At 41.8% G+C, this 12,924-nt stretch overlaps 1 protein-coding gene across 2 annotated transcripts in view; it reads right to left on the bottom strand.

Annotated features, from left to right (window-relative positions):
- The window catches only part of FKBP8 (FKBP prolyl isomerase 8), a 28,406-nt gene extending 15,489 nt beyond the window's left edge, over positions 1–12,917 (bottom strand). The window contains exon 1 of one of the 2 annotated variants that reach the window (XM_058162524.1): positions 12,781–12,917. The gene's annotated coding sequence lies outside the window, so the exon portion shown is untranslated. Of the gene's footprint in view, positions 1–450; positions 598–12,780 lie in introns of those variants that run through there. The other variant, XM_058162526.1, reaches the window with a different exon arrangement.
- Positions 12,918–12,924: the final 7 nt, after the last annotated feature.

Genomic DNA, 12,924 nt, shown 5'->3' with positions numbered 1-12,924 from the left:
CGCTGTCCGAAGACGTCTCCGTGGCCATGTGGCCGGCATGACTCAACGCCAAAGGCGCACGGAACGCTGTTACCTTCCCACCAAGGTGGTCCCTATTTTTTCTACTTGCATTTTTAAGTGCTTTGGAAACTGCCAGGTTGGCAGAAGCTGGGACAAGTCATGGGAGCTCACCCCATTACCCGGCAGCACTAGGGATTCGAACCGCCGAACTGCCGACCTTTCGACCGACAAGCTCAACGTCCTAGCCCCTGAGCCACCGCGTCCCATGGGGAAAAGTAGGAGGGAGCATAAAATGTATGCCGCCTTGAGCTCCTGTATGAAAGGCAGGTTACAAGGCTACTAAATAAATTCCCCGGGATGAGACTTATCATCCTCAACAACTCCACCCTGAGACACATATATCTATTCCTTTGAAATCAGACACAAATAAAGAGATTCCTTCCAGCTCACCCCAGTGAGAAATCCTCCAAGCTACTGCTCCATCTCCTCGGCCATGAAAACTCCAGTGTCGACAGGATTCAAGTTGCAAACAACAGGAAGTGTTCCCACAACATGTCATTAAGCTTATGGAACTCCCTGCTGCAAGACTCAGTCATGTTACAGTAACTATGTGGCTTAAAGAACAAAGGAGAGATGTATCAATAGCCACAAAATACTTTGGTTTTGACAATCTGGAGACGGGAGGTTTCTAAATTCCAAATAACAGGTGACAGAAAAAGACTAGGGACTCCTTGGCACCTGTTACAGCTCTATAAAACCATCCTGTTTAAACCCCAAATACACAATAAGGACAAATGGACAAACATTACAGACCTATTGGTTTTATAGAAGGGCATTTTAACATCTAATGGTTGGCTTTATTAATACAATTTATTACTGGCTCATTCCCGTTCAGCAAGTTGTGAGACATAATTAATAGGAGAAGCAACAGAGCTAATTGCTCAAGAACAGAATAAAACCTGCCCGACAGGTCCTGCATTTTTTCTAAGTAAAGGAAGGGGGGGGGAAACCCAAGTAAGACGGTAAGTTGCCTTTCATTTGTGATGAGCATCATCTTCCAAGAAAGGACAAACATTTTAACCCAGCACATGAATCAGCTGTGGTATCATGTGGACTAGCAACTTGCAAAATAATTTTGAAAGGCAGAAGAATGTCCCCTGATTTTAAGGACTCTTTGGGGACCAACAAAAGCAGTGGAAACCAGTGGTGGGTTTCAAAATTTTTTACCACCGGTTCTATGGATGTGGCTTGGGGGTGTGTGGCATGGCTTGGTGGGTGTGGCTTGGTGGCGTGGCAGGAGATGGATACTGTAAAATCTCCATTCCCTTGCCAATCCAGGGGAAGGTTACTGCAAAATCCCCATTTCCTCCCCATCAGTTGGGACTTGGGAGGCAGAGAATAGATGAGGGCGGAGCCAGTCAGAATTTTTATTATTGGTTCTCCAAACTGCTCAAAATTTCTGCTACCGGTTCTCCAGAATTGGTCAGAACCTGCTGAAACCCATCTCCGGTGGAAACTTATTGCTTAACACATTGTAAGCCACCCTGAGTCTTCGGAGAAGGGCGGGATATAAATTAAAACAAAAAAACAAAAAAAAAACTATCACATTAATATATATATATATGTTTTCTGAGGTTTTCGCTGGTGTTTCGTGGGTAAACACCAGCCTGAAGATGACGAATGAGACTTTGTCGAAACGTCGCCAAGACACTTCCAATTTTACACGGGAGAAAACTCGAATAACCAAAGACCTACATATATATATATATATATATATATTTTAATTGACTACTTCAGCTTCAATCACAACGATACACGAGCAGACAATAGATTTAAGCTTAATGTGAACCGCTCCAATCTTGATTGCAGAAAATATGACTTCAGTAACAAGAGTTGTTAATGCCTGGAATGCACTACCAGACTCTGTGGTCTCTTCCCAAAATCCCCAAAGCTTTATTTTTATTTTATTTATTTATTTATTTTGTCACAACATCATATAAAAGATTATATAGTATATAAACATATATATGAGTAAAAATTAGGAGGTATAAGCATATATATATATATAGGAAGAAGAAACGAAAAAAACAATAGGACAGGAACGGTAGGCACGTTTGTGCGCTTATGCACGCCCCTTTAACCAAAGACTATCTACTATTGACCTCACCCCATTCCTAAGAGGTGTAGGAAGTTAGCACCCACCCCCTCCTAGAAGAATGAAACATTTTAGAAAACATTTAAAAGGCAGAATATATTTCGCTGGATGAGAAATGGAGACACATGTTTTAAAGACAAAGCAGCTTCCTGACTCCCCCTTTTGTCAATGGGTCAGAGACAGAAACTCACTCCCCCCACCTTTGTCAATGGGTCAGAGGTAGAAACTCATTCTCCCCACCTTTGTCAATGGGCCATCATCTGCAACATAATAGGACCCATCTAGCAACTGACACTCACCACATGGCACCTGGGAATATTACATCAGCCAGCAAGGCTAGTTAAGACCCCCACCCCCTGGGAGTCTGACAATCAATCAGGATACTCTTCCTGTGCCCCAGAAAGTTCAAAGCTCAGAAAAAGCATAAAGCCAGGGAGCGCACAGGATCTCATCCCTTTTCTGTTCAGGAACTCAAGCCATGTGATCCTGGCCACCATTAAACCATCTTTCCAAGCATCTTCCATGTTTCCAGTGTCTTTGTCCCCACTTGGAACTGAACCCAGATGTATATTTCTTCCAACAGAGGTCTGTAAGGGGCGTGCATAAGACCACCAACGTGCCTACCAGTCCTGTCCTAATGTTCCCTTTGATTGTATCCAATTTCTTATAGTTATTACATATTTATGCTTATATATATGCTTATATATCGTATAGTTTTTTCATGCTTATGCTTATATATATTGTTGTGACAAGCAAACAAATAAATAAATAAATAAAAATTACACACACACACACACACACACACACACACACACACACACACACACACACATATATATATATATATATATATATATATATTTGTTTTCTGAGGTTTTCACGGGTGTTTGTATGTAGGTCTTTGGTTGTTCGGGTTTTCTCCCGTGTAAATTGGAAATGTCTTGTAGCGTTGAAGTCTCATTCGTCATCTTCAGGCTTCAGCCGTGCTTCTGGGAGCAAAGTTTGCTCAGTTTGCTCCCAGAAGCACGAAGCTGAAGCCTGAAGATGACGAATGAGACTTCGTCGAAACGTTGCCAAGACATTTCCAATTTTACACGGGAGAAAACCCGAACAACCAAAGACCTACATATATATATATATGTGTGTGTGTGTGTGTGTGTGTGTGTGTGTGTGTGTGTGTGTGTGTGTATGGACAGCATCACCACTGAAAATCAGTCAAGAAAATCATTCAGTTAAATCCAATTTTCTGCTACGGAGAAACTCACAAAATGGCCTCATCTAATCAATGTGTTCCTTCTCCTTTCCCTATCTTGTTGGCCTTCATATGTGTTGGAACTTAGTTCCTCATTGTGGTCAAGGGTTATGAAGGATGGCAGATAAATAGCAGACAAATTGTTTGGACAACAGCCAGATTTATCCCAACAGGTCCTTGACTATGAAATCCACTGCATGTAAAGTTAATCAACACAGAAGTATTAAAAAGAATGAATATAATCACTTCCCCCCCCCACCCCGCACATCTATATAATAATTCTTCCCTTCTTTCACATTAAGTTAAAACTGAAGAAGCTTCTTGGATGAGAAGCAAAATGTTTTTAAAAAGAAAAACAAAACAAGAAAATCCAGCTGCCTTTTGGAAAAGCACCCTCAGGACAACCGTGACCTGGATAATTAAGAATTTCCATAGACGTTTCACATTAAGAATTACAATTTGTGGTCTCTGCACTTCTGGGACTGTAGTTGTAAGTTTTTAAACAAAGAGACCAATTTCACTAACTCGCCTTGTATTGTACGAATTAGCATTTTACATACTCTCACTGGCTCAGTTACATTTTATCTTGTCATTTGATATGATCCTATTTTTAAAAAAATACTATATTCATACTTATGTATTACACAAAGCACACAATGGAGTAAGAGCTAGATCCAGATGCAGGTTGACCGGAAAGTAAATGCTCATGAATCCAAGCCTCCTCAAGTCTTAGGAATATAGATAGTTAGCACCCACCCCACTCCTAGAAGAATGAAATATTATAGAAAATATTAAAAAGGGCAGAATATTATATTTCCCTGGATGAGAAATGGAGAAACATGTTTTAAGGACAAAGCAGCTCCCTGCAGCTTCCTGCCTCCCCCCACCTTTGTCAATGGGCCAGAGGCAGAAATTCATTCTCCCCACCTTTGTCAATGAGCCATCATATGCAACATAATAATTTTTTTAATATTTTTTAATAATTTAATAATTTTTTAATAATTTTACGCAGCTTCTTTTCCAAAAACTCTACACTACTAACTAGAGCATACAAAACATTTGCCAGACCTATTCTTGAATACAGCTCATCCGTCTGGAACCCATACCACATCTCTGACATAAATACAATAGAAAGAGTCCAGAAATATTTTACTAGAAGAGTTCTTCGCTCCTCCGAAAACAACAAAATACCTTATACCACCAGGCTTGAAATCCTGGGACTTGAAAACTTACAACTCCGTCGACTTCGACATGATCTGTGTTTAACACACAAAATCATCTACTGCAATATCCTTCCTGTAAAAGACTACTTCAGCTTCAATCGCAATATTACAAGAGCAAAAAATAGATTCAAGCTTAATGTCAACCGCTTCAAACTTGATTGCAGAAAATATGGCTTCTGTAACAGAGTTGTTAATGCTTGGAACTCATTACCTGACTCCATAGTCTCTACTCAAAATCCCAAAATCTTCAACCAAAAGCTGTCTATTATTGACCTAACCCCATTCCTAAGAGGACTATAAGGGGCGTGCATAAGAGCACAAAAGTGCCTACCGTTCCTGTCCTATTGTTCCCTTCATTATATCAAATTAATATAGTTGATGCATATTTTTTTACTTTTATATATATATATATATATATATATATATATATATATATATATATAGGTCTTTGGTTGTTCGGGTTTTCTCCCGTGTAAAATTGGAAGTGTCTTGGCGACGTTTCGACGAACTCATTCAAAAAAGAGGAACCAACTTCTTCCCTGGTCCAACACTTTAAAGTCACAGGACACGATATTGACTTTAAAAAGACCAGAACTATCGCCAAAACTGAACACTTTAACAACAGAATAATCAGAGAAGCCATCGAGATAGAAAAACGCCCACACAGCATGAACAAACGAGATGATACCTCCCGCCTACCAGCCATTTGGAAACCTGCCCTTATTGACAAACGTGTCCCTAACACGAGGAATGACACCAGACCCACACTCACGAGGTCCACACAGGATGTCACCACCACACATCCACCCAGAAAGCACACCCAAACCCACACTGATCAGGAAGCACGACCAAGGACCAGAAGCCAGACCGCAGCTGCAACATTAGCCACTTCAAACCCCTCCAATCCATACATGCAGCAGACTGACACCCACTACGAAGATGTAGCACGACCACGAACACGAAGCCAAACAGCAGCAGTGCAGCTCACCAGCTCAAATCCCCCTGCAGCACAGATTAGACTGAGCACAACCAAGCCCCCACCAACACAGGACACACCCCCAGCCAATCAGAGCACAGAAAAACCCCCAGCCAATCAGAGCACAGCCAAGCTCCCACCCAATCAGTTCAAACCCCCACTAGCAGTTAAAAGGAAGAAATAGCTGCGATCACACATTGCTCCCAGAAGCACGAAGCTGAAGCCTGAAGATGACGAATGAGACTTCGTCGAAACGTCGCCAAGACACTTCCAATTTTACACGGGAGAAAACCCGAACAACCAAAGACCTATATACAAACACCCGTGAAAACCTCAGAAAACAAATATATATATATATATATATATATATATATATATTTCTTTAAGATTGTTATTTTATTTATGACAATATTTGTGTATACTGTTGTGACAAAAAGAAATAAAAAAAAAAGGACCCATCTATCAACTGAAACTCACCACATGACACCTGGGAAGATTACATCAGCCAGCAAGGCTAGTTAAGACCCCCACCCCCTGGGAGTCTGACAACCAATCAGGATACTCTTCCTGTGCCCCAGAAAGTTCAAAGCTCAGAAAAAGTATAAAGCCAGGGAGCGCACAGGATCTCATCCCTTTTCTGTTCAGAAACTCAAGCCATGTGATCCTGACCACCATTAAACCATCTTTCCAAGCAGTCTCCATGTTTCCAGTGTCTTTGTCCCCACTTGGAACTGAACCCAGATGAATATTTCTTCCAACAGGAAAAAGTTCCAAAAATCTACAAACCAGGTTGCACTAGCTAGCTTTAAATCCGCACAGGAAGTGGGACTCATGTCAGAGGCCACACAGCAGCGAAATAATCTGAAGGGCTACAAATTCAGCATTGAAAAGTCTTATTGAAATCAAAATCTGTAATACCAATACAGGTAGTTCTTGACTTACAACCACTTGTTTAGTGACCATTCAAAGTTGCAGGAGCACTGAAAAAAGTGACTTATGACCGTTTTTCACTCTTACAGTCATTACAGCCTCCCCATGGTCACTTGAATAAAATTCAGATGCCAACAACTGGCTCATATTCATGATAGTTGCAGTGTCCTGGGGCCACGTGTGATCACCTTTTGCAACTTTCTGACAAGCAAAGTTAATGGGGAAGCCTGATTCATTTAACGCTTAAGTGTTACTAACTTTAGCAACTACAGTGGTCCCCTTAACACCTGTGGCAAGAAAAGCCGCAAGAGGGCAAAACTCCCACTTAACACCTGTCTTGCTTAGCAACAGAAATTTGGGACTCCATTGTGGTTGTAAGTCGTGGGCTACGAGTATTAACTTGCTGCAGCCCGAAAGCCCCAGAGTGTTTCTTGTTATAGACCAGGGGTTTCCAACCTTGGCATAAGACTTGTGGACTTCAACTCCCAGAATCCCTCAGCCAGCAAAGCAAAGCCGGCTGAGGGATTCTGGGAGTTGAAGTCCACAAGTCTTAAAGTTGCCAAGATTGGAGACCCCTGTTGTAGACTGTAGGACAGCCATGTTAGGGGGATGGGAGAAAAGAAAATTAGAAGTTTGGTAGCACCTTGTCCAACTCGCACCTTTTATTAAAAAAATATTGGCTTTCATGACCTACTACTACGTCTGAAGAAGTGAGCTGCGGCTCACAACAGAGGATAGCTTTTAATACGATTTGCCAGTCAGAAAAGGTGCTATCCGACTGATTTTTGTTTTTTGTTTTGCCAAAACAACGTAAGAATCTCTTTATCAACCGTGGGGAAACTGAGCTTTGCAGGGACTAGCTACACCAACCACTTTTTGTTCGCTCCAACCAGCTACACCGCACCACACAACGCTTGTCCTTGTTTGTCTTAACAATCAATGTAATGGGGAGGGAGAAAAGGCAGGCTCTCACGCCAAAGAAAAGAAAAAGGAAGGAACATTAGTATGAATTTTTTTTAAAAAAAAAGGAAGCGGGGGGGGGGCAAAACAGAGAGGAACTAACACGGGCTGCTATAAATAACAATCCACACACTTTTGTCCCCCCCCACCCCACCTCCTGGGGTCAGATTTTAACCTGATAACTCAAAGGAGGGAAAAGTTAAAATTATGCGTGCCTAATGCCAGCCTAATGCAATTTCCCCCTTCTCTGCCTGTCTCCAAAATGCATAGAAAGTTAGCCCCCCCACCCCACCCTGAAATGACCTGAAAGTTTAAAACTGGAAGGAGTGGTGGGGGGGAGGAAAACAGGACCGGTCTTCAGTTTGCAAAATCTAAGCAGCTGCTAGTGTCGCTTGGCACCTCCACCCAAGCTCTGCATTAATTCTGATGTTCTTATGGCATTTCTCTCTCTCTCTCTTTCTCTGCCCCCCCCCTTTCAATACACTCACCTGGACTCAGGAATCATCCAGTTTCAGCCCCGCCCCCCTCAGTTCCCCAGAGTGCCTCCAGTGCCCACAGGAAATCAATGCTATTGGCCTTCCCAGCTGTTACTCAAAGACTGAAAGTCACAGCCTCCCATTCCTTCTGCCACCCACGCCTCTTAAAGGGACAGGAACAGGCCCAGAGGAAAAAGTAGGAAATTTTAGGGAAAAGTTCATTATTTTATCCGAATCCTACCTTGGTCAGATCAAAGCACGAGAAGAAGTGGGGGAAATTTGCTAAAGCGTTGATACTTTTGAGCTCCGGGTTCAATGTTTTGTTTTCAGCTTTGGTTTTTTGTATTTATTCAGCTGGGTTGTGTAATATATTCTTTTTTTGTTTGTTTCTGATGTAAATGCCCTTTTGTTTTATTTACAAAGGTGTTTATCTTCAGCACTTTAGAAGCCTCTATGATTACATTCCCCGGAAAAGTAAGAGGGAAGAAACACTCAACTATTTTAAAATCAGTCAGAGCCACTCAACTTACAACGTTAAGAGTTTTAGGAAATGGAAAGGGGAAAGGACAACGAAAGGAAGGGATGGATTTCTTTTTTAGTTGCAGCTTTCAATCTTCTGAAAACTACATGAACTATATGAATGTAGAACTTATTTATTAAATTTGTATAGCCACCCGTCTCACATGGAGGCTAAAACATATGGAGAGTGGTTGCAGGATTTGGGTACAACTAATGAAAAGAAGGACTAGGGGAGACATGATAGCAGTGTTCCAATATCTCAGGGCTGCCACAAAGAAGAGGGAGTCAAGCTATTCTCCAAAGCACCTGAAGGCAGGACAAGAAGCAATGGGTGGAAACTAATCAAGGAGAAATTTCCTGACAGTGAGAACAATTAACTAATGGAACAGCTTGCCTTCAAAAGTGGATGCTCCATTACTAGAGGCTTTTAAGAAGAGACTGGACAGTCACTTTTCTGGAATGGTATAGGGCCGTGATGGTGAATCTATAGCACGAGTGCCAGAGGTGGCACACAGAACCCTCTCTGTGGGCACACGCACCATCGCCAGCTGCTCTTCTGGGTTCCATTGCGTGCCTGCGCACTGGCCAGCTGCTCTCTTCCAGGTTCTGGTGCTCTGGTGCATGCACACGTACTCCAGTTTCGGCACTTGATGCCAAAAAGATTAGCCGTCATTGGTATAGGGCAGTGGTTCCCAACCAGTGTGCCGCGGCACTAAGGGGTGCCGTGAGATCTTTTGAGGGTGCCGGGAACTTTTGAGCTACGGAGATTTTAAATATCTATTTCCTTATAAGGGTGCCGGGAACTTTTGAAAGGCTTTCCAAGGGTGCCTCAAACAAGAAAAGGTTGTGCCTCAAACAAGAAAAGGTTGGGAACCACTGGTATAGGGTCTCCTGCTTGAGCAGGGGGTTGGACTAAAAGACCTCCAAAGTTCCTTCCAACACTATTCTTTTATTAATAGCGAAATGTGGTTCTGAGAACCTCACAGTGATTAAAAACCATAGTGAGTACAATACAAATATAAATAAAAACATCATATGACTCTGTTAAAACCACTATTAAACACAAAACATAAGCAGAGTTAGCAGTCAAATACAAGCAATCAGTCCCATTTAATATAATCATGTCTGACCACTATCCTCAGACCTCAAGCACCATGGCACAGCCATGTTTTCAGGTCCTTCTTAAGCCCAAAAGGATAGAAACCAATCTAAGTTCTGAGTGAATGATGTTTCAAAGAAGGGGTGCAAGAGCAGGACACGGACTCTTCTTGGGTTTCATCCAGGGATGAAATCCAGCAAGTTCTGACAGGTTCTGGAGAACCGGTAGCAGAAATTTTGAATAGTTCAGAAAACCGGTAGTGGAAATATTGAGTAGTTCGGAGAACTGGCAAATGCCACTTCTGGCTGGCCCCAGAGTGGGGTAGGAATAGAGGTTTTGCAGTATCCTTCCCCTGCCACGCCTACCAAGCTATGCCACACCCACCAAGCCACGCCCTAAGAACCAATAGTAAAAATAAATAAATTTCACCACTGGTTTCAACAAATGATATTCCTTACTAGACAATATCCCTAACATACCTCTCCTGCTGGATCTGATGGAATGGTCCTACCCCCTTATCTTACAGGGCTGTTGTAAAGGCAGCATCATGAATTCTAGCCAAATCTGGACAAATGGGAAAGGCAGAATAATTCCACGTTGGAAAAAGAAAAGAGAAGGTAGAGAAACCAGTCTTTTCTGGGTCAAAAAATTGCTGAGTTGTTTTTAATTTTCTAAACCAAAGATGCCTTTAATAATTAACTTTCATAACAATGGGGAAAAACTCACACACAATGAAAAAAAAAGATAAACCACATAATTCCACGTTAGACTCTAAATATCTCCAGCAACCCAATCTTTATTTTAAATTGCTACCAATGACCCACAATGGAGTCTTCCCAGAGATATCTTACTTTCAAGCAGTGGCAGATTAAGGCTCACTGGTGCCCTAAACACTGACAAACCTCAGTTCCCCAAGATTCTTTTTTTTTTTTACAAATCATTGTTGTTGTTTTTTCTTTCTCAACTTTGTGGTGCCTCCTTTAGGTCTGGTGCCCTAAGCACGTGCTTAGTCTGCTTAATGGTTAATACACCACTGCTTTCAAGGATAACTAGTTGAAGAGAGGGGAGATTGTTTTCATGCCTTTAGGGAATTATACTTGACAAGATTAACTTCTGTTCTGCTCTTGAAAAGAAATATTTTAGCGCCTAGCCAGTCTTCCAGAATACACCCTCAGGATTAGTCAGCATAAAGTTAAGCATTAACTGTTAACAGTTAATGTCCAACTGTCCAACTCTATGACTATTCTCACTGTGTAAATTTAGAAATACATACATGAATTTGTTGACCCAAAACAAGCATTTGGAAATGATCAAATACTTTCAAATAGTAACTTTACTCTCATGTGGGAAGGGAAAAGTCACAAAACTGTAGTGATTACTGCCATAATAGAAAAGGGGGGACTCTGAATCTCACTATATTTATTTATTGTAAGCATTTTTACACTTCAATATTTCCCCTCGCATCCTGGACATAAACTGTTTCAACTCTTACCCTCAAAACGACGCTACAGAGCACTGCACACCAGAACAACTAGACACAAGGACAGTTTTTTCCCAGAACGCCATCACTCTGCTAAACAAATAATTCCCTCAACACTGTCAAACTATTTACTAAATTTGCACTACTATTAATCTTCTCATCGTTCCCACCACCCATCTCCTTCCAGTAATGACTGTATGACTGTAACTTTGTTGCTTGTATCCTTACAATTTATATTGATATTGTTTCCTGATTGCTTATTTGTACCCTATGACTATGACTATCATTAAGTGTTATACCTTAGAATTCTTGATGAACATATCTTTTCTTTTATGTACACTGAGAGCACATGCACCAAGACAAATTCCTTGTGTGTCCAATCACACAATAAAAAAATCTCTTCTATTTTATTCTAGGATATACTTCAGTGATATTCCTAGGAAAGGGTTGCAAAAATAATAAAAGTTGAAATGAAAACACACACACCAAACCCACCCACCCCCAATCTTCCCCAAAGTTAGGATTTTTAATAGTGGCATAATATAACCAGTGAAATAAACACTGCATTTTAAAAACTCAGGAAAAATAAACAGTCTTCTCACTGCAAAAGCAATGAATTAGTCACCAAGCAAATGTATTTAGGGAGAACATTCCAGAACCAGGCATCATCAGTAAGAAGGCTCTTTTTAAAGGAGATAGTGAAAGGAGAGTTTGTTGAAGACCAGAAGTAATAAATAATAACATGGCAGCTGGATTTACACATCTGTGTGTGACACATCTGTCACAATGCAGTTTGATTGTACATATGGCTTAAAATCCTGTTACCCAAACCTAGTGATCACAAATGAAGGCGAATATACATATCCAGGATAATGCTGCAGGATTCGATCTGGGTTGGTCAAACCAGAGGATTTGTCTTCTGAGCTTTCGGACTTGTGCTGGAACCTTCAGGGAACTTCTCTCTAGTCTAGTCCGAAAGCTCAGAAGACAAAACCTCTGGTCTCACCAACCCAGATCGAATCCTACAAACCTATCTACTTTGGATAATGAAACATCTGCAAGAAACCAACCAAACTCTCATTTCAAACATCCTCCTTTATTGGTTAACCAAACCATAGCTGGCTATTTATAATGTACGATGCCTGTTGCAAGATTTGATAGAAAACAAGCCTCGGTTTGAGTAAACACAGTCATGCCCGCTGCAGCTCCAACTGCTGGCGGAATACATTTCAAGGATCTGCAGGAGAGACACAGCCATCTTGCTGCCTGAGAAGAAAGCCTACATTCTGCACATGCCCAGAAACCCTGCAAAGCAGATGTGTTTACTGCATACAAAGCATGCACTGTGCATATTTCTAATTCTACGCGTCCGGTCTTGCTATTTTTATAAAGATAAAATTCTGAATTCTGAATTCCTGGGAAAAAACTCCTTGCCCCCTGCAGAGAAACTATAGCGTGCTTCATGCCATCTTGCTGCATGCCCCCCGCGCCTTCCAAAGAAGCCCTGCGCAGGCCAGGCTCCCCCTTTTCTGCAATGGCTCCACGAGAAATGCATTCTGCGTACTGTATTCCCAAATCTTTGGGCGTCTGTAATATATTGCACAGAACGCTTTCTGCACATGCGTAGCAAAATCATGCTCGATGGACTGGGGGGGGGCGGGGAAAGGAAGGGGAAATCGGAAGAAACCCCCGAGACCAAGTTGTGCCTACCTTGCTGTCTACGTAGAAATACACTCTGCCCATTCCCAGAGGTCCTCTTCTCCCGCTGCCACTTTTAAAGGGCCCTCCCACCCCGGCCTTTCAATCTCCCCGTTCAGAATTCAGCCAGCTGGGTGTTTTGGGGGCGGGTCCCCC

This window comes from Ahaetulla prasina, chromosome 1, assembly GCF_028640845.1.
Source record: "Ahaetulla prasina isolate Xishuangbanna chromosome 1, ASM2864084v1, whole genome shotgun sequence".
Classification (NCBI taxonomy): Eukaryota; Metazoa; Chordata; class Lepidosauria; order Squamata; family Colubridae; genus Ahaetulla; species Ahaetulla prasina.
Note: the sequence above shows the minus strand (reverse complement) of the source record. Positions and strands in the feature narration are given on the sequence as shown.